Source organism: Cylas formicarius, unplaced genomic scaffold, assembly GCF_029955315.1.
Source record: "Cylas formicarius isolate icCylForm1 unplaced genomic scaffold, icCylForm1.1 PGA_scaffold_4__25_contigs__length_36172078, whole genome shotgun sequence".
Taxonomy (NCBI): domain Eukaryota; kingdom Metazoa; phylum Arthropoda; class Insecta; order Coleoptera; family Brentidae; genus Cylas; species Cylas formicarius.
In genome coordinates this window covers 12,769,273-12,790,774 of record NW_026844334.1, presented here as the reverse complement: position 1 = coordinate 12,790,774, position 21,502 = coordinate 12,769,273, and the positions used below count along the sequence as shown (strand labels likewise).

Sequence of the window (21,502 nt, the reverse complement as noted above, 5' to 3'; positions counted from 1 at the left end):
TTGCTATATGAGTCCTATTTATACAGCCAATAATTCCGGGAAATTCACCTTTTTCTTTAAAAGCTCTTTTAATGTGATCATTTCCTTGTTCAGCTTGGGGAAAACAGAACCAATGATTAGACAGTTGTTGCGTTCTTGTTTGCTTTGGAATTCTTGAATTCCTATTTACTATTTTCCATGTGTGGATGCAATTCGTTAAATAAATTGAGAACTACGTCCTTATTAGGCCGAAACAATTCAATGAATCTCTCCTCTCTTGCAGATTAAATGGGTCACTTCTATCTCTCATTATTTTTTTGCAATTTTTAAATTTGAGATCCGTCGTCGATTATCCTCCTTATGCAGTAAATGTCTCAAAACATCTGTATGAACACAAATTTTTAAAATTATTATGTCCCAAGAGGTTTCAGGATAGAATACGAACATAACAAATACCTACCTGCAAGGCGGTTATTCTGTTCTATATTTTATGCTAATTTTAATTAAATGAAATTAAATGTACAAAAACGAACAAACAAACATTAGTCAACCAAAATAAAAAACGATTTTTGGTTAGGTTAGGATTTTCTTCATCATTGTTTCTATGTTTTTAACACGTGGAATATAATTATCCGTGCCCGACCGACGAAACTAATCTTGGCGAATAATAGCCGAGAAGTCTAGAGAAGTGCTTACGGAGTAACCTCCGTATGTAACGATGGTTTCCCTTCGCATCGGCATCTCTTTCGCTTAGGAATATGATACAAGTTACAGAGTCTCAATCCAGACGACTGGCTTTACGATACACATAATAATGTTGCTTGCAGTCATCGGTGTTCGGTTTAGAGTATTCTAGTTTGAACGGATACGGATTTATTGTGATTCTGTAAACTTTATCGGAATTAAAAATGCCAAACAGAAAGTGGTGTTTTATTTCAAAATGTACAAATACGTCCAGTACAATACCAAAAAAAAATCTGTGAGTGTTCCACAAGCTCATGTACAACGTAAAAAGTGGTTTGACATCGAACATCATTTGGACCTGGAAAATGATATGGAAACTACCTAGAATATAAGTTTAGTACCGTCCAAGCCCCGATGAAACTTGAGGTTGTACCACATAAATTTGCATGGCAGCCGGACAGACATTTAATCTCTACAGAACAGCGAGTGCTCAGCATGAAAAAGGCAAGGCAGAAGAATGGTACGATGATACGTTTACACTATTTTACGGATCACTGAAAAAGGCAGATATAGACAAGGTCGGGGCTTTTGAGAGATAGTGTTATCGGCAAATGGAGAGAAATAGTTAACTTTCTAAAAAGAAGAAAATTGGAATACTTTGGCGACGTGATCAGGTTACATTATGGACGACATTATATCAAGGGAGAAGAAGAACCTTTTGGCTCAAAAACTTTAGAGAATAATTAGGAGAAGGAACAAAAAGAAGAAGAAGATGAATATATGTTTTCTAAGTGGACTCCAAAAAAATAGATTATGAGATCATATCTACTTGACTCCCAGAACTTCTCCCATTAAAAACATCATGTAGTTCACATCACGAATCAATCCAATTTTCGTTACAAAGTAATTTTGATTTTTAGAAGTCAAAGCAGTTATATAAATCATTTTTTTTATTGTGTACTTGCCTAATAATTTACTTAAATTGACTAGGTTCCTAATATGAAGTGTAGGTAAGTACGATGCTTCGTACAATTCTGTCAGCCTATATTTGAAATAATACCCTGTATATTCATCTACATACATCAAGCTATATTCTCATGGATGCAAAATTCGCTATTTTTGACATTTTCAGAATGCGAGAGACATTCTTCAGTTTTATTTATCGCTTAGCCAATGCAAGAGAGAAAAAAAATAGTTTGTATCAGAGAATAAAACACACTTTTGAGTATGCCAGACCTTTTTTTGCTGTTACTGCATGAATATTCAATGCAGAAAAGATACAGGTAATAGCTTTCATGTACCATGTGTAAATATCAAAAACTTCTAATGAATTAAAGTAAAGCAGAATTAAATTTTACCCAATAGTGCTAAACAAAAAAAATGTAGATGTAGAACAGCTTTATATGTACATATTATTTACTTACCGAACTGCGTTATTTGCCAAAAACTTGTACACCATTTCCACATTGACTTGGGATAAATTTCGCGAATCAGCCGTTTGATAACCATGAAGCATTGTGTTGGCATAAATAAATAAAATACACAAACATTTATGAGAATTCATGATGTGTGCTGTATCTGGCTACTGACGTTACTCGGCCTGGCCTCGCGCAAAGGATTCGTTTTCTAGCTTCGTGCCGACCCTTCATTTTAAAATGTTTACAGTGGGCGGAACAAACTCTCTAGATTTTAGTTAAAATAAAAGTTATACAAAAAATGTCGAACCGATCTGTTCTAACTCCCATAAGGCATACTAGTTTTTAAAACTCTTCTGCCGATATCTGTCATATCTCCATATCCATATCTCGCAACAGTTTTCCTCTAATGAGTACGCACCTTTGGAATAAAATATTTGTTGTAGTTGTAGTAGTTTTTAGAACTAACCAAAACTAATTTGTAATAATAATTATAATTGTAGATAGAAAAGTGCGACCTGTAAGTATGGCGCATTATGGAGTGTTCAATTCCTTGATGAACAACACATTATCGTCGTATTTTTTGCCACAATGTATAATTACAATTTTAATTTTTGGACGCCTTATTATTAACTTGTAATTATTATTAGCTTGTACTTAATTAATTCAAAAATCATTTTTACCAATTAAAACTAATTAAATAAGTAACAGTAGCACTAACATATTCAACAAACAAGTGACGTCAAAAATTGCTAGGTTTTTTTTATACAGATTTAAATTGAAAGTTGTTGTTGAAAGTTTAAGACTCTGTATCTCGAAAATTACGCAATTTTTATATTATGTTAATATTAATGTCGATTTTAAAAATAATATCAACTGTTAACTTCAATATAACACCGGCACACCCTGTGTTCTCCAAAACTGTAATAGGAAAACGCAAATGACCAATTTACAAATTTCCAGAGCCAAATTAAACCAACGATCGGATCAGAAACTGTCAGGCCCGGCGAGTTTTTTGACCGATTAATGTTTTTGGAAAGCTATATTAAGACAAAACATGAAAGGGATAATGGAAGAGTCGTGTACCCCAAATGACATTAAAAGATAGAATTTAACTACATGGAAATTACATTTATTTGGATTTTGTATTTAAAAAATTATCCTTTTTGGACGGTCTTAACGCGATCATGGTCGGAAAGTTTTTATTAACAATAATGGTTTTGTTTGCATTGTGTTATCTGTTGTTTCATGTTGAAATCGCTAAATAATAATATAATATCTTTTAACACAGTTTATGTATATGATGAATATTCCAAAATATTTTCGCTGGCTCTATGGGCAAAGGTCGCCCCAACCCACTATTTCTCGATGAGGGAAAAATACTAATAATAATAATTAGAACGCAATATTAACTATTTTCGGCATTCATTTTCCTGCTTTATCAGGAACGAAAAATATACAACAAATTATTTGGAAAATATAATTTGTCAGAAATTGATGGCTAAGAATGTTTTATTTAATGATATAACGTTTTTTTTTATGTATCTTAGAATTAAATTCCAATTCTTTAAAGCTTAACGGGATGCTTTTATTTCATGACCAGTTAGGCAACAATCAAATTAAGAAAACTGTATTTTTTGACACTCTTCGCCAATGTTAACGTATTTTTTCCTTATTTCGACATGTAAAGAATACTCCTCAAAATTCATTATACAGTGTGATTACGTAAGGATCCAACGTATGGGAATGGGTTTTGTTAATTACTCCCCCAAATGTAATAATTGTCGAAACTTCCAAGTCAAACGGGCGTCTGTGGAACATGTTTTTCAATATTCCAGCCTTATGGCGAGCTGGCGCTGCGCTGGATAAAATCAGAATGCCACGCTCACAAGTCAGTCAGTCGAGACGATAAATCGGAACGCGAAAATATAAATAATTGACAGATATTAATACAGACGTAATATTAATTATTAGTACCTACTGTGTAATGTAAATAGTTAGCGATTGTTATTTTGGCCGAAGTATATTTTAAGTTCTGTTAAAATTGTTTAATTTGTTTTGTCGATCCCGAGTAATCCTTTGTCAGCAACATGCTATTAACACAAGTTGTTCAGAATTTAAAGTTATGCCGGAATACCATAACATATCAATCTTTTTTTTGTATTTAATCTGTTAAAACTAATGCATGGTAAAAATCTTTATTTTGAATATTTATTAAAAACTACATACATTGGAGAATTAGGTGGCGACACTGTATATTAATTTTCGCTCCAAACACTCTGTATTCTATTCAGGACAAAACGGGGATTTTATGTGGTTCTGCTCCTGTGACCAAGGAGGTGGATGGGTTGAAAGCTTCAAAATGGCGGTAAAGTTTCTATCCCACCTTCCGCAGCTAATCAGCGGGGACAATCGACTCCCTAATAGATAGTGGGACAATTCCCAGTCCTCTTAAAACGCGAGCACCGCACTTCCTAAACTCCACATCCATCAATTTATAACCGCGTTACGGCCCGAGCGTCACGTACGTCGGATGTACTCCCGATGGCATTTGATTGTTGGGACTTTGGCCCGCTGTCACGACTAGTTAGAAACTTTGGAGTGGCGCGAAACCCACGCTTCGGGGGAGTCGAGGGGGAGATTTAGCAGAAATACGGCGGTTCCACTTTCGGTGTACATCCATCTGTCCCCCAGATCACGCTAATGGCGCCTTTATATCCAGTACGTGATCGCACATATACGTATACGCGACATGTGGAACATTCACATCGTTTCGCAATCAGAGCGCTTCGGGGCTAAATGAGCAACAATATCTTGTTACGTGGGGCCAGGAAGAAGAATGGAGTAGTTCAGATTCATCCTGACCGTAAACGAGGGAAAAAAACTACGATTCCTAGTTCAGATGCTCCATGGATGGTGATCTATGGATGCTCCATCAGCATTCTTTTAATAGTGATAATAACTTCTTTTTTTTGCAAAATTTTAAATTAATCTTGTGTAAAATTTATTGACGATATTCACATAAAAAAAATTATCTGATCCTGTATGCTTTAGGAACAAGATTATTTTGTTCTACGAAAATCAAGCAGAAGTTGAAATCTAGTCGCTAAGTATTCATACTCCTCCCTATCAAAAACCTTTACAATATATTCAACATTAACTCCATCAACTGCAAAACTGGTATATTTCACATTTTGTCAAGGGCGTCTTCATGGCTCCTATAATGACTGTTCCATATCTAAGAAGCCTATTCAAACAAGATTAGTATATACGCTTTTGTTATTATCAGTAACAAAATAATAACAATGGCTCTTAGAGTATAGACTCCTAACTAAGCAAGAAGTCAAAATCACTGAAAATCTTACCAATATGGGAAGGAAGTTTCGAATTTGCTCTCTCATGACAGGGAATCAGAAAAAAAGAGAAAGATACGACAGATTTTTAGATTCCCAATGAAATACCCAACTCTAACTTTTAAAATATCAATCAATATCTTTGCCAGATTTCTGAGTTTTATTTCCAATTAGCAAAAGTCGTGTCAACTTTTTGTTTACGTGACCATTCAATTCGATTAACCATACCGTGTTTACCCAAAGGGAAATCGCATTTAACAAAATTAACATATTGTATTTGAAAAAGATTAATTATCTATGTTGGTGAAACTTAATTAAATTATTTTGTTAAATATTTGAATTTAACTAAAACAATTCGCAATCCGCAGATAATTATGAATTAATTTCGTTGAACATTAACATCAGATATTAGATTTGGCCGAAAGTCAATAAGCGTATATATTGTTATAATGCATTCGTTTATGCAAAATTGTTTAATATTAAACGTTGGCGCGGAGTTATTTTGCCCCCCGGCCTATTGGAGAGGGGGGTGGCGGGTAGCGAGCAATTCCTAACCTAATTGTATGAAATTACCCGGCCGTGTTCTCTACGAAATTATTTCATAAAATCGCAGATACATAAAGTGAATCATTTCAATTGAAATCTGGGCAAATTCAATTAGCAGTTGGAGATGCGATCCCCCCGCCGGCAAATTATATTCCTGGCGACGCTTCTGCTGTTAGGGGTACACTGAAAATCTATCCTGCATTCTCAATCAGCGGCGCAGATTGCCAATTTCGATATGGTTTGTTAAACGTTAATTAAATTTGTTTCGCTAACGCATTCACAAACTCAAAAGGAATAGTTCACAAGACGGTTGTTTCAGGCGTTGGTGTTAACTTAGTATTTGCTTATTCCCGTGCTAGGCTAGGATACCTAGCTGCTAATATCTGACGATTTACAGTGACTCACAGCTTAAATGGCACAGTCGCTATAACAAAAACTAGCTGGTCTGATTGCCTCTTTATTTATTTGAAAAAAAAAACAACTTATTGAAATTAAGTTAGTAAGAGCCTTCTAAAAAAGTGTGAATTACTTTTTGTCTTAGTTAACAATAAAGAATTAATTAAATTATATACAATATTAACGTCACAGCTTAAATGATGCAAAAAAAACGAAATCAATAGAGAAAAACAACTGCATAATTTGAAATAGTCCTGCTAATATTTAGTCGGGCCTCTGTCATTATCGATAACGGCATGTAGTCTTCTGGGTATCGATTTAACTAAATTTCTAGTATACTAAAAAAATTGTGTTCCATACTTCAGTAATTTTTACTTTTAATTCATTCTTGTTAGATATTGGGGCACTATTTATTTTGTTTTTTAATATCAAGCACAAATTTTCAATTATATTAAACTCTTGCGTCTTAATAACATTTGGACAGTTATAAAGCAACCAACTGAACCGATAATTGTTACCCATATTTAATTTTTGAGCACCATCAACCAGATGCTGCCTTAATATAACCAAATACACATATTTGTTCACATTTCCTTCAATGAAATGCATATTACCTACTCCTGCAGATGACATACAGCACCATAACATCACTCCACCTCCACCGTTCTTTACCGTAGCTTTTAAATTTTTCAATATTAATTCTTCCTTAGACTTTTTCGATACTGATATTGTTCCATCGGATCCAAATAAGTTTATTTTGCTTTCATCGGCAAATATTGCTGAATTCCAGAAGTTCAAATCTTTATCGATATGCTCTCTATCGAATTCTAATCTCTCGCGTCTATTTCTTCGGCTAATGAAAAGCTGGCAGTTTGTGTAAATTATTTTTTCACAGGACTCGTCGAATTGTTTCTGGGTTACACCTTTTTCCAAACTGTCTTTCCACCCCGACACACATCTTTGGAGTACTTTTTTTTGGATAATTCGATACCTCTCTCTCACGTTCATTGAAGATCTTATTTGGAGCTAGCCTTGCCTTATTCTCGGCCCTCATTTCGTTACAGTAACGCTCAATGATATGCTGAACAGTTGACGAAAATTTCCAAAAATCCATTTCCGTGATGAATAATAATTACATTTCTCTCAGACATTTTAGTCCGACGACCCATTTTTTAACCAATTCGTTTTACCGAACGAAAACATGTTTTAAAATATCAAACTAAACAATAAACAATTGCAGTAATAAATAAAAGCGCGGTTATTATTTTTGAATCATTTAAGCTCTGTCGTTAATATTGCATGTAATTTAATTAATTCTTTGTTGTTAACAAAGTAAGACATATTTAAGACAAAAAGTAATTCACATTTTTTAGAAGGCTTTTTACTAACTCAATTTCAATAAGTTGCTTTTTGCCAAATAAATAGAGAGACATTCAGACCAGTTGGTTTTCGTTAAAGCGACTGTTGTTATAACCTGTGACTCACTGTATGTTCTTCAATATGAAAGAAAGACGGATTTACTGTGGTTTGCTGGTATTTTTTCATATCTATGAATTAGTTATTTATGAATTGCGCTTGCGTGTTGACTCTTTTTGTTTACTTCCACCCCAAGTTCCTCGAGCACTAACAACATTCCGAATGAAGACAATGGCGATTTATATGGATAACGCTTTTTGCAACGACATTGGTGTTTTAAATTTTTTTGCTAAGTGCGTATTAAAGTTTAAAAAGTACAGAAACACATTTTTGTGGTTAGGTATTTGCAATTTCATAGTTTGTGTTATATTATGCAACAGCTGTGACAAACGGCATATGAGTCACTAGTTTATTTGGCACGAGCGGAGCTAGTGTTTAATAAACGAGTGACTCAAAAAGCTTACCAAACGAGTTGTTACCAAACCTTTTCTTCTATCGTTAGTTTTTGGGTACATTTTTGCAAAATATCACGAATACATTCACTGACATGGCCGTCAGAATTGACAAATGTCAAAATTCAAGCTGTGCGGTAAAGTTCCCAAAAACATCCGATTGCTTACAAACCCGTGCGGTAATATCCCGGAAACGTCCGAAGGGGCTCGGATCCGTGGGACAAGAAACTCCCTCGGTAAAGTGACGCTTTCCGCACGGTAGATAGGTGTATCATTAGGTATTTTACAGAAGGGAATAGAAAAAATTAATTTCCTAAATACCGAATACTCCAAACTAAGTTTGTAAATTATATTTGGAGTAATATATTTCGCACGCACGATATCTAATTAACTAAACCAAGTAAATTTTTGACTGTCGCATAATATCAGCCCCTAGTATTGGCTGTTGACATTCCTCTGGTTTGTAAATTTTCCGGCAACTTCGGGTGATGACTAGGGTAACAGTTTTTCTTAAAACAGGTGTGCTTGCTATATTAGCAAAATAATTTTGTTGCTACCAAAATGCGTTGTAACCAAAAACATTTAACCAAACCCAACCCGATTTCATTATCCACCTCTGAATTATTATTTACTCTTTTAGATAAATTTTTCAATGCGTCCCTTTGAAAACTAACTTACAACTTAGTGTTGATTTTTAGAACTCCGAACTAATATATCCAGATGCAAACAATTCTTCCAACATTATTATCCGCTAACAGAATTCCAAACGTGAATAGTACGATGCAGGCAGGGAGATGAAGATGTGAAATTTGAAGTTCTCTAAGCAGTTAGCATTTAGCACCAACACGCGCCGATTAAAAGGGCTAGTCCATTCGAATAGAAGAGACGCACCACTAACACCTTGTTAGGCATAAGCAGGGCAATCCTGAAAACACTGGACACTGCAACCTTAAATACCAGATGCACAAAATCGACCTTTTGGGACGATGATGAATCCAGGATGTGCATGGAGGATAAGGTATCGATGCTCGGTGTTGGGAAGGATTAGATGCTCGAAACTAGGGGCTGACATACATACATATTTCACACTTTCCCACAAAATAACGGACTTTATACGAGAGCTGAACCTGATGGTCGTTGTTGTCTGGTCGGTTTGGTCGCTACAGAAGGCCTAGTCCAAACCTAAATATAGCGTTTAAAGAAAATTTCATTTCTTTTCTGGGGGTTATGGGTATAGTAAGCGTATCCAAAGAATACGCCGTACATTTGGAAACCACTTATTCTGTGGTTCCATTGCGACTGAATCAACGCTTTTGCCATGCGTCAACGATTTATAAACCGCTTAGTTATACGATGAGCAGTCATTTGTTCAAAGTTCCACAGATAGCGGAGGAAACTTTTTGCTTCGCTGCGTCCATGCACTGGTCGCCATACTACCGACCTTGCCGCATCGTCGACAACAGGTACGTGCCGCCGGCGTTGCCCTTAGCTTTTACTGCTAAATAAATTTGTCACGATTAACGCTACCACGCGAAACACGACTAGCGATTCCGGCACACAAAAGCAATAGAAATTAGTAGCGTTCCAGATAAATCATTTAACGGCGGTGGGGGATGTGCGGAGGTAATACAGAGGCAGTCAGAGAACCCGCAAAATCCAGTCGCGGATAATCAATTACCGAAATCCTGTCCCCTTACTTGTAAATTCCGCATTGTACACATGTATACCTCTCGGTTCTTGATAGATTGTGGCATGTTGCACGCAATTCGTAATCGCGGCGGTAGCTATTCCATCATCGACGTGCATGCAATAATTAGAATTATAACCAAAATGGCGGCCATTTATCAGTCCCATTTGTCACGAAGTAATTACCTGTTTACAGGTATTAAGCGCTACGTGTGCAACGGGGATCGGAGGGGTATTTACGAAAATTTGTCCCCAACGTTGTGGGACGAGCGGCGGATGAGTCACCGCTGCTATAGTAATATATTGAATGGGATAAGAGCAAACGATATGAGGTTGTTCTCGCAACTATCTCATTTCGTATCTTTATCCGAGTCAGAAAATGTAGATGTTTCAGATTCCTCAGACGCGACCATTCAATTTTATTTTCTTATTACTTGCTCTAATTTGAATTCTACTTCTTCATCACTTATTGCAACAAAAACTTATCAAATCTGCAGAAGGCAATCTAAAATCTTACTTTTTGCATTGAACAGTGAAACTCTCCTCTTTCTAGTAGATTCCGATGATTTCGATCTTAGTCTTAGTCTTAGTTTAAATGAAATCAGAAATCGCCAACAAAGGCAGTTTATCCTGTGAAGCATGACAGACCCATTGAAGCTAAATAATATCGCATCAGTTACAGAACAGTGTCGTATCAGAAAAAGCTGTCGTAAGTTGGTTTGCTACAGACGATTACATAATGAAATATACACTAGCTTGCCACGAGAATGTCCCAACACAAATGACTATGTTTCTGGCCGATGTAAATACCGCAGACCAACACTAAAAGAACTAAAAATTCCATGCAATGTAAAAATATTCTAATTTATATAGTGCAACATAAAAAATAATATTTAAATATGATTTTTCACATTCGTATACATACTTGTAAAAAAAATTCACTTTTAAACATTTGTACGATGTACAACCTTCGCGGTTCGTAACAGTAATGAACTGCATAGCAACCATACTTTGTGCAAATAAATAATTATTTACAAAATCCGCTCGCGCAGATTCAATTTTCCCAAACTCTCCACATAAAATTCCATTTAACTTAAATGCCCTGCGTGTCATAAACGAGGAAGTCTAGTTTATAAAAACATTTATCTCTATTTTCGAGCTTGGAATATACATGGTTAAAATATTGTCGTTTAATTTACGGCCACCCTGTAAGGTGTGCGAAGGATCATCTATTTCAAAGCGCCCCGTGTAAAACCGGCTTTATTTTTACGAGTCGTAGTAAACAATTTGCGGACCAAACAAAGTCCCAGAAAATACGATCGTAAGCCGAGGCAGCTGTTTTTCGTGTCGCCATATTTCTCAGCCCCAAATCCCGACTATGGGAGTTATTTGTAGAAACTATCTGAATTAAGACTATTACTTAGATTTACTAATTCGTTCAACATAAGTATCGTTATGCGGATTTCTTTGTTCTCGGGTTGGCGTTTGTCCAGCGTGTTTCCAGATTTCGTTTCGAATTTATTATCGTGTCCACCAATTCCTTGAGTAAGTTAAATATCGCTACATCATCGTTGGACCAAGTCAGTGTCCTCAGAAATCGCCTACTTGATTTCAATCGTGTGGGTGCTATATTAATATTGTTTATTTAAAAATTAGCATTGCTCGGTGACTCGTCATTTGTTTTGTTGATACGATTAAATTTCATAGATTTGGTTCTTTCACAAAAAATTTAAAAATTAGATCGATATTTATAGTCCTATTGACTTTAAAACTAAAATGAACACTAATTCCTCTAATTTAAGTTTCAGTTAGGTTTAAGTTTAGTCATTTTTTCAAGTGATTGAAATCGCTGAATAAATATGTGGCACTTAGTTGAAATTGTGACGCTGTGGTTTATTATAATCAACATGTTTGTATGGAAAGATTCTTTGAATTAATCAATCAATCGAATCAAATCAAAATTTCTTTATTCCTTTAACAACTACAAAATCGCTCTATAATGAATTTATTACAAAAAAAAATAAACAGGATAATTAAGAATATTGCAAACTATGCAATATAATTAACCAAAAAATACGACTACATTACACACTGTAGGTATCGGTCTGGAAATCAGTTACCCAAACAAGCACTATTCTTAATTTTATTCAAAATCCGATACAAATACAGGGTGGCAAATTTTATTTTTATTGGCTTTTTATTAATTACTCAAGACCTTTTAAGTGATTTTGTCGAAATTTGATACATTTGATATTTATATTTATATAGATATTTTAAAGATTTAATAATTCTTTTATATCAAAAGTGAAACATTTTGTTTGTTGCTTCTGTTTTTTGCATCTTCTTCGCCTTGCAAGATTTCTATCTTGAAGAATTAAAAATCGTTGGTCTGCATTTACCTCTATTAAAAGAAATAGTATTTTAATAAAACTTTGTATATTATTTTTGTTCTACCGTTTTTATTTGTTAGATTAATCTACGCAGTTTTTTCTGTAAATATTTGACACCCTTTATCTGGAAAACGAAACAAGTTAGGACACAAGATTATGTATGAATTATTTTTGGTTGATAAATATATCCTTAAAATCCTTATATTCTATTCTGAAACAACCTGTATATTTCCACTCCGGTGGTCTCAGTGCTTTTATTGCCTATTTGTAGCTTCTTTAGCATTATCCGGAAATAATTTTGATTCTTTGTCGGAATAGCATTTACCCTTATTTTTCTATACAGATTGTTGCTTTTAAAGATATGGAACCAGGAAATATATACTATATTATTATACTATATTTATTGCTCGAGTGTACTTAACACATAAAAACCGGTTTATACTTAATACACAACTGAGAATGCTATCCAGAGTGCTGAGATTTGAAAACCCGTGGATTGCTAAAATGGAAAATTCTCTATAGACGAATGTAAACTTTCTACTAAGCTTCTACTTTCAACTCTTTGAAAACGAACATTGACAGTTTTTCAGCTGTTCAGATATTGCTCTCCAGATTTCCTAGATTTATGTTAGATTTCCAATATCCTGTGCTCTGAGAAATAATAATAATAATGGCGTAGGTAGTGTATTATTTATTTACGTTTAATTTATGGAAAGCTGTAATAGCATTTCTCCCAAAATGTTCACAATTGTGGTTTTGTTTTTCGTAGAATTTCACTACGTATTATCGTGTTATATGTATTGTAACAATGTAGGAGTAACATAACAAAATTTTCACAAGCCTGCACTTATTTTCTGTTCAAACGTTTTGTATTTCACTCAATTAAGCGCAATTTTACGAATATGCATATGAGTTTACCTTGCTCGTCTGACGACGTAATGGAAGTTATTAAATATAAATGGGTACGAAGACACGGCTTTTGGATCTCTCTACTGCAGTTCCCCCATCGACTTGTAAAACATTTCTAATTTATCAAACTAAAACGGCCCGTATCGCACCGATCTCGGTGTCACAATACGTTCCGTTTCTTTTAACCCCCTCCTGACACCACCATAACCGTTTTTAGGGGACGTTGGCGCCACCGAACTTCTGGAAACAGTTAATAAGATTAGATTTTTATGGACAACACCGTCTGTTCGTTTCCTCTGCGGAATGTAAAGGGTAAACATGTTCGCGCTCAAACGGACAAATCTCTCGCGTCGCGTTTAGTTTTATTTCTTTGTTTTCCGAAACTACGGCGTAAGTTTTCCAAAGTAATTCCGTATGTTTTAGTGTCGACAGTTTATGGCTATTCTATCGAGTCCAGACAGACTTCCAGAAAACCAACTTGTATCGGACCATTTCCTACAAAGTTATGATTGTCCTTTCGTTTATTATAATCTGTCGTCGTGAACTTTAAGGTAATAAAACGCGGAATTAGCTCCGATACTGGTCAATTACGCATCATTAGGCGCAATTGTAATAAAATAAACTTATATGCTTAAAAATTATTTCAGTGTGGCCATTTCGGCGCTTACGCACACACAATGTATGTCGTTTATCTTTTTTTTGCAACAATTCTTACTTAACATAGTGTCTGTTTTTAATTGTGTACGTCAGACAGAGAGAGATGTATTATTGGATATGTTATATAATCGACGGAATAAGCACAATTTCAAAATGTTACATTGTTTATTTAAATTTTACAATTGATTATTAAGTAGTTTATTTAAAGAAAAAGACTGTAAATTTTTTAAGATAGTATAAGGAAGAAAAAGCAGGTCCTAACCAATTTTGTTTTGTTTGTACTCAGACATGGATATTTGAAAATGGTACAAATGGTCTTGACAAGATATTAATATAAAAACTACAAAAATCACTAAAGTTCAAGCTAATGGTATGTAAAATTTCTGTTTGAAACTTAAATTGTAAATGTCACTTTACTTACCGACTAGCCCTCTAGATTTTAATTGTAGCTTATAACACGTAGTATTTAAATTGTCTAATATATTGCATAATATTTTTCGGTGTATTAGTTTTTGGGATCATTTTTGCAAAACAACACGACTGACATGACCGTCAGAATTGTAAAATCTCGGAAAACTTCCGATTGCTCCCAAACCCGTGCGGTAAAATCCCGGAAATGTCCGAAGTGGTTCGGATCCGTTAGAAACGAAACTAAAGTGGTAAGGTGTCGCTTCCCACGCGCTAGATTGGTGTATAATTAGGTATTTTACAGACGGGAATTGAATAGATACATAAAATAACAGTTGGGTGAGTCTAGTTAAAGTTTAAATATACGTTTTGTACAAAATTTCGTTAAAATTTACAATTTTATTTATTTTAAAATTTTAAAAATGTGTATGCCGTAATTAGGTTCTCTACTCAACCACAGTACAAGAAAGAATGATATAACTCCTCAAATCGAAACGAAAATACGCCTGGAAAGTTGGCGGGTTAATCAACTGGGAGTCGAAATGCCCGTAAGCTTAAAATAAACATAAATCCTGCTAAAATAAAAAAGAAACCGGGCTCCAATTCCCGACACATACGGCTATAAATAAACGCGATCTGAAAAGAATTACAAAAACGAACAAGCGCGAAAGAGAGGCAGCTATTCTAAAAGGCCTGACAGAAAGATAAATACGCATTTAAAGGCGCTAAATATAAACCGCCGCCGTGGCACGAGCAGCTATATCACTTTAAAATTCGTTTGTCTTTTTCTACTTTGCTTCTAGAAGCGGAGATATAATAGGAGAAAAATTTTCCGCCGCGTTTGATATGCTACTTGAACCTGAATAGTAATTTATCATGCTATTCCAGATTTAAATCTTTTTATCATTATTTTGAGCAACTTTCTGAAAAGACAATTTCAGTCATGAGCTCCCATACATTACGATCTTTACCAGCCTAATTAAGGCAGTAAAGTGTTAAGGGGGGAATAGGGGGGTGAATTCAAGTGCAAATAATCGAACACCAGAGACAAGTTGGATCTTCCAACAGGGTTCTAGCACTTCCAAGTCATCTATTAAGAAATGGCATTCCTAAGAATAGCAGTCAGGTGGACAGGACGCGCACTAACGTAGATTGTAAACCCAAAAATGGTCGAAAGCAATGGTTTTCGACTAGACACTTTAATTCGCACAGTGCGTGCATATGTAAACTATTACTCCAAATAAAGAGTGATCCCATTTGAGGTTATTAAGTTGTTGGCAATGAAAATCAAAGAAATCAAACACCTGTCAATTTAGTCGACATCGGTAAGACGGAAATGTGAATTTGTAGGTCTTCGCAGTGTGGGATTTCACACAAGAACTACCTTACCTGTTATGATGAAGCCACCTAGCTGGGTCTGTTAATAAGCAAAATAGTTACACTTGGGTGCACGTTGTAATGTGAAGTCACTAATGGACCTTATTATTTAAAGACATCGGAAGGTAACAGTTGATGGTGAGCGATAAAGGTCCATGATTACTGGTTATTTCATGCACCAAATCGAACACGGCCGCAACTTGCTACACATTGACAGGATGACAGTTTTTGTGACTGTGTATATTTTATTTTTTATTTAAGTTCGGAAACTACACAATATTCCGAAATGACCGCAAAAATAAGGATCCTAAAAATAATTTGCATTTTTACGGTGCCGTGCAAGTTTTTACTATCAAAATATTCAGTTCACACCGTCAAAAAGTGCTCCTTAATGATAAAAGGTATATACAAAATTCTATAAAAATCTTTCGTCGTTTTTTCCTTAAAATTTTAACAGAATGTAGCTCAAAAATTAACAAGTATTACACCATATGTCGATATTAACTTTTCTTCTTAAAATCGCGTGGAATGGACAGAAACACGCCATCGATGGCAGAAATCTAGGTCCCGTACATCGTTACGCCTCGGATTTGCCATCGTAATGGTTTTTTCAGGAAGAGGGTCGAATCCATTTTCAATTTCCTCAACGATAGCAAAGGAGACGGTCGCAACGGACGGTCATTGTCGTTCCGGTTATCGACGTTATGCGAGCCCGCAGTCCGTTTAAGGAAACTGAGTTACATTAAAATACGTTCCTCGCTCGATTTACCGGCCAGGGCTAGTGTTTCAAATTGAGTTATAGGTTTTTTTTTTCGCCTGCTGGAGAAAGCTACACTCGCACGCCTGGAGTGTCTCCCGTTCATCACGGTCCTCGTTTTATAGCGGGATCCCGTACCATTTTAAAAGTAACTTTACGGCTGGTCCTAGAAACTTGCGATAGAATTTTACACTGTGGCTAACTTGTTGCCTCTTCGACATTCAAAGTTTAACTGCCCAACATCGAGAAGTCAATCACGCTTATTCATTTTTCTTCAATATGTCAAACTCTGTCAACAGTTTTATGTCACGCAAGGACTGTGCGCGTAATTAAGTTCCTTGAAAAGATAGTTAGAGAAGCAGGCACAAGACCTCAATGTTTATTATTAGCATATTTTTTGTAGAAGTTCCGTGTAAAGTCTGTTCATAGATATACGAAAGCGACTAACTGATACGAATTAAGGAAAGACCAGGGCAAGCTGTAAGAATGTAATATGGCCGAACAGGTCCGTACTTTGCTTAGAATTTAATTATTTGGGGTTTTGTTATGAAATATACTAAACAATATTTATTCATTTATGTATGTATTTATGTTTAAATTTAAAATAAAATTACAAATTATTTTTATTACCTACTTAAATTACTTAAAATTATTCACAGAATATTTTAGTATCACTATCACTGTCGCCTGTTCTAATTATTATTTGTTCTATATTATTTGCAATATGGATATACGATTGTTCTGCTTTTTCTATATGTTTAGCAGAATTTGCCCAACTTTGTGGAGGGATGTTAAAAACTTCGGTTTCAAGTTTGAGGACATTTGAGTTAATACTGGTAAAAACATTGTTACGACGAATGGCAGATTTCAGTTGGTGCCAAACTTGGGATTAAATATACAGTGGTAAATTGGAAGCCTTAAAACTGTATACGCTAGATTTTTTGCTATCACAAACGTATTCCTTTTGTAGGTTCAAGCTTTGTAGAACCTCAATTAATTGCTTTTTGGTATAATTTTCCTGGAAATTAATGTCGTTATTATACATGTAGTTTTGGATTGTTGCTTTTGTGTCACATGAGGAAGGGGTTTTAGTCAACTGTCTACTGTGATAACTTGCATTGTCCATTAAAATGACGCTATTAGCAGGAATGTTTGGAACTAGTTTGTTTTTGAACCAAGTTTCAAATAAATCAGCGGTGGTGTCTTCATGGTAATCCAAGGAAGAATCCTTAATATTTTTCTCGGACAGAGAAAGTGCACTTGGAATCCAACCATCTTTAGAGCCAGTATGCAAAATAGTTATTCCTTTACCTCTTTTTGATGGCGCGTTTGTTTTACACTTATCAGTTGAGTCAACCCAACCCTTTTCCGGGGTATCATAAGTGTCGAACCAGGTTTCATCCAAGTAAATAATTGGCCTTTGTTGTTCTCTGTAAATCTTAATTTTTTCTAGATATTCCAGTCGCCACTTCCGAATTCTAAAAGATTCCATTAAAACTTGCCTTTTGTCAATTTTTTTAAATCTAAAATCCATGTGTTGACACTTCCGTAAGGTAGTTCTGCTACATTTAACACCGGTTTCATCTTTTTCAAGCCTCCTAATTAAGATATCTAATGTATGCACGCTTTGTTCCTCGTATAACTGGTAAATTTTACGCCGTATTATATCTTGATCACTTTCATCTACACTCGAGAAAATGTCAGCATCGCTTCTTTTTTTCCTCGCTGAAATGGGATTATTTACAATTTTCCATACAGTTGATGTTGGAATTTTCGTCAATGTGGCCGTTTCTTCTAAAGAAGCTTGCTTGCTGGCAACACGTTTAATGAGAGTCAAATAAACATTGTTTATAACTTCCTTAGTCTCAATAGAATAGTGTTTTCTACATTTGGGCGGGAGCAGGTACACTAGACTCGCACATATTTTGCATGAATCGCAGACGATTCAACACACGCTGTATTACACACGAAATAAGAATGATTACAAATAAACTTAAACTAGGTAGTATACCAAACCAAAGAATATTAAACACAGGTAGGTATAAAATTATTTTCTATTACGGACCACAATTTTACCTGAATTTAAATTACGAAACTTTAGGTAATAATCTTGTTGCATTGTATGTTAATGACCACCCTTGGATAATCCCATTCAAAAGCAATTGGTCACTTTCTTATATCTATGAACAGACCATACCTGTTTCGGCTATTATAAGATATTATAATTTTACAGTAATCCGTGTGTGTGCTACTTTAAAATTTTGCTTCCAATAATTTGTTATTAATAATATGTCCAACATAAACAGTCATCTTGACAACATTGTGCGATAATTCGTTTCATTGTCAAAATATCATTGGAAGAGGTGATTGTTCAGAAAACGACACCGCCAAATTTCTGGTTTGTTGAAGACGTTTTGAGGTTCTAATTGAATTGAAAATGGTGTGCAACGCTAGTTATTTTCCGCCTTGTGCTTTTGCTTTATTCCAACTTGTCATCAAAGAGTATTTTAATACGTTAAGGAATTCTCCTTCTGGATTCATGAATAAAGGCACATGAAGAAGGATTCAACAATAACACAATACACAATAACATCTTACAATCTCATTTTGGAAACATCTTGAGAAAACCATAACTTTGGTGACGTTTTCTTAACAACCATGGCATATGGCACATTGACCACGTCACTAGGTACCGCACCTGTTTTCGTGTGATTTTTTTCAATAGCTAATTTTTTATCAAATTTCATACAGAAAGTCTGCTTCTTAGTTATACAACGTATGGTCTGCGTATTTCTGGACGGGCTTTCACTTGTATGCCGCAGGCCAGCACCCCTATGGCTCTTCTAGATCCAGCGATCAGATTTTTTAGCATTGATTTATATTATATTGGTACCCAAATCAAAACTGGCAAGTGAAAGAGACTAAGTAATCCGAACGAAAAAAGTCTCACTCTCAATCAATCAATAATAAGGAAAATTAATCAAATACAAGTCGATCCCTCCGCGACTCGAGTATCTCATTCAACGGAATCATTATTGTTGATCACGGATGATGAACTTAGCAGTATTGAGTTTTGAACTAGAGCCAAATATTATTCCAAGCAGCCCACACAGCGAAACATCAATATACTTGCGGATATCCAGGCCGGATTGAAGGTACTGAAATTAAATCGATGCTTCTCCGAAACCGTAAGAAGCTGCAAGGAGACTCTATCCATGAAAGTGAGCTGAAAGGAGGTAATCCTAACGTCGAAACTTGAACACTATGACCAGGTGAGAAAGTAAATAACAAACCTTATAACGCGGGACGGGACAGAAATCAACGGACTGAAGCCTAAAATTGGGCCGACTCATACGGTGACCCCAAAACCTAAGCAAAAAGAAGTTTGTTGTTATGGGATGCGCATCATTGAAGTCACAGTTAGAGAATATAAATTATCACGACGATCTCGTTTGATTCGTTAACATTAGTCACCGGAGATAAACAATGCTATAACGAGAAACAACATGGAGAGTCATATATAACGCGTATATGGATTGGCAAAATTCGTTTGCATTTTGATCGTTAAACCCAAGCGTGGCTGCACGGGCCGCTAATGTACGCATAACGAGGTACATTTTTCCACACTTTATACGAAAACCGCTAATGTATGTGCGTTGTAGCGGCGGTGGCGGCGGAGGCAGTAGTCGTTAAACAAATCAAACGCCCCCCGCTACCCTACTCCTGTTTGCCCGCGTATGTTCGTTCGCGAACGAAAAAAAAATCGGTTATTTACAGCCACGGGCGCATTAAAAAGGTGCGATAAAAGAGGAAAATGCGATCTTTTTGTTTATTTTCGTTTGTTTACGGTAGCGATGCCGTGTATGTACGGTGAGAGCGGGGCAGCGATGGTGGAGAAGCCGCTGCCGCCTCCCGAGCTGGTGAAATATGAGTCTTTCCGTCCGTTTCGAGTTCCCCCTCCGAAAATACTAATGCCCGATGAGCAGCTACTAACTCACTACTGATACGAAACTAATGATGCAGTTTTTGGAGTCGAGCCTGATAAGTCATGATTGATGACTCGTACGAACAAAACCGTAGACCGTGGGCGGCAATTCTTAGTCCCCTTATGGCGAAAACTATAAAAGAGTCTCACGCGCAACCGAATAGAAACAAAAAAAACGGGTAAACCGTCAGCAGAGTGGAAGATCGAAAAAAAAATCTAGTTTGGTAGGAAATGAGCGAAATTCAACTATTCATCCAGCAAATGTGAAGACTAAAATACCTGAATAAAATTGTTTTAAAATGAAATAATTTCATTAACAGCCATTACTCATAATTTTGAATTTATTTGCTTATTCCATATTTTTGATAAATGAACCATAGAATGTACTGAAGAAATTGAAGAGTAAGATTTTCGAGAGTTCAGAAGGTATTTTTTTCGAATTCCACACTAACTAACGTCGGCGAAGAAATGCTTAAGCTTGTTGCTTTCGAAAAATCGATGATGTCGATTCTTTTCGAACGGTTTTGCTCCTTTTTAACCGTCCACGGGTGCATAAGATATGTAAAAATGGCTGCGGTCAAACTAAGGCGTCCATCTTTTTTTTTTCGACTGTTTTTTGGATATTGCTATGAAACAGTGATAAGGGTGCGAAATTGAAAGCTATCTACTTCAAATTTGGTAAGCAAATGGGTGTGTCGATTGTGGACAAAAAATCAAAAACACCATGAAAATTTGGTTTTAACAGGGTCGCAAACGGAATCGAGAGAATTTCAGGTTTCATTTATCATACTTGGTGCCCAAGATACTCGGAGAAATATCACTGGAAATCGTTATTACTTGTACAATCTTTCATATCTATCAAAGTTTGTCGCTTTATACAGGGTGTATGCACAATACAATTACATCGATTTTGCGAAAGTTCCATAGTGGTCCGCAGGAGCACGATAGAAAAACAATGCGTCCCTCCAGCACAAGAAGCCGCGAAGCGGCTTCTTTTCGAATTAGAAAGCTGCTTCGCGCTACGCGCTACGAATTTGCCCCGCCCTTCGACGATTTTTGGAAAGCAAGACAACTTCTTTAGAATCCTACTTC

The 21,502-nt window shown here is 35.7% G+C and overlaps 1 protein-coding gene and 1 long non-coding RNA gene across 4 annotated transcripts in view; both read left to right on the top strand.

Annotated features, from left to right (window-relative positions):
- The window catches only part of LOC132701093 (semaphorin-2A), an 836,804-nt gene that overhangs the window by 665,222 nt on the left and 150,080 nt on the right, over positions 1–21,502 (top strand). The window lies entirely within an intron of this gene.
- LOC132701253 (uncharacterized) lies at positions 9,622–14,310 on the top strand. Its single transcript, XR_009618745.1, has 3 exons — positions 9,622–9,704; positions 13,444–13,538; positions 13,650–14,310. It is a non-coding gene; the product is annotated as an uncharacterized LOC132701253 (long non-coding RNA).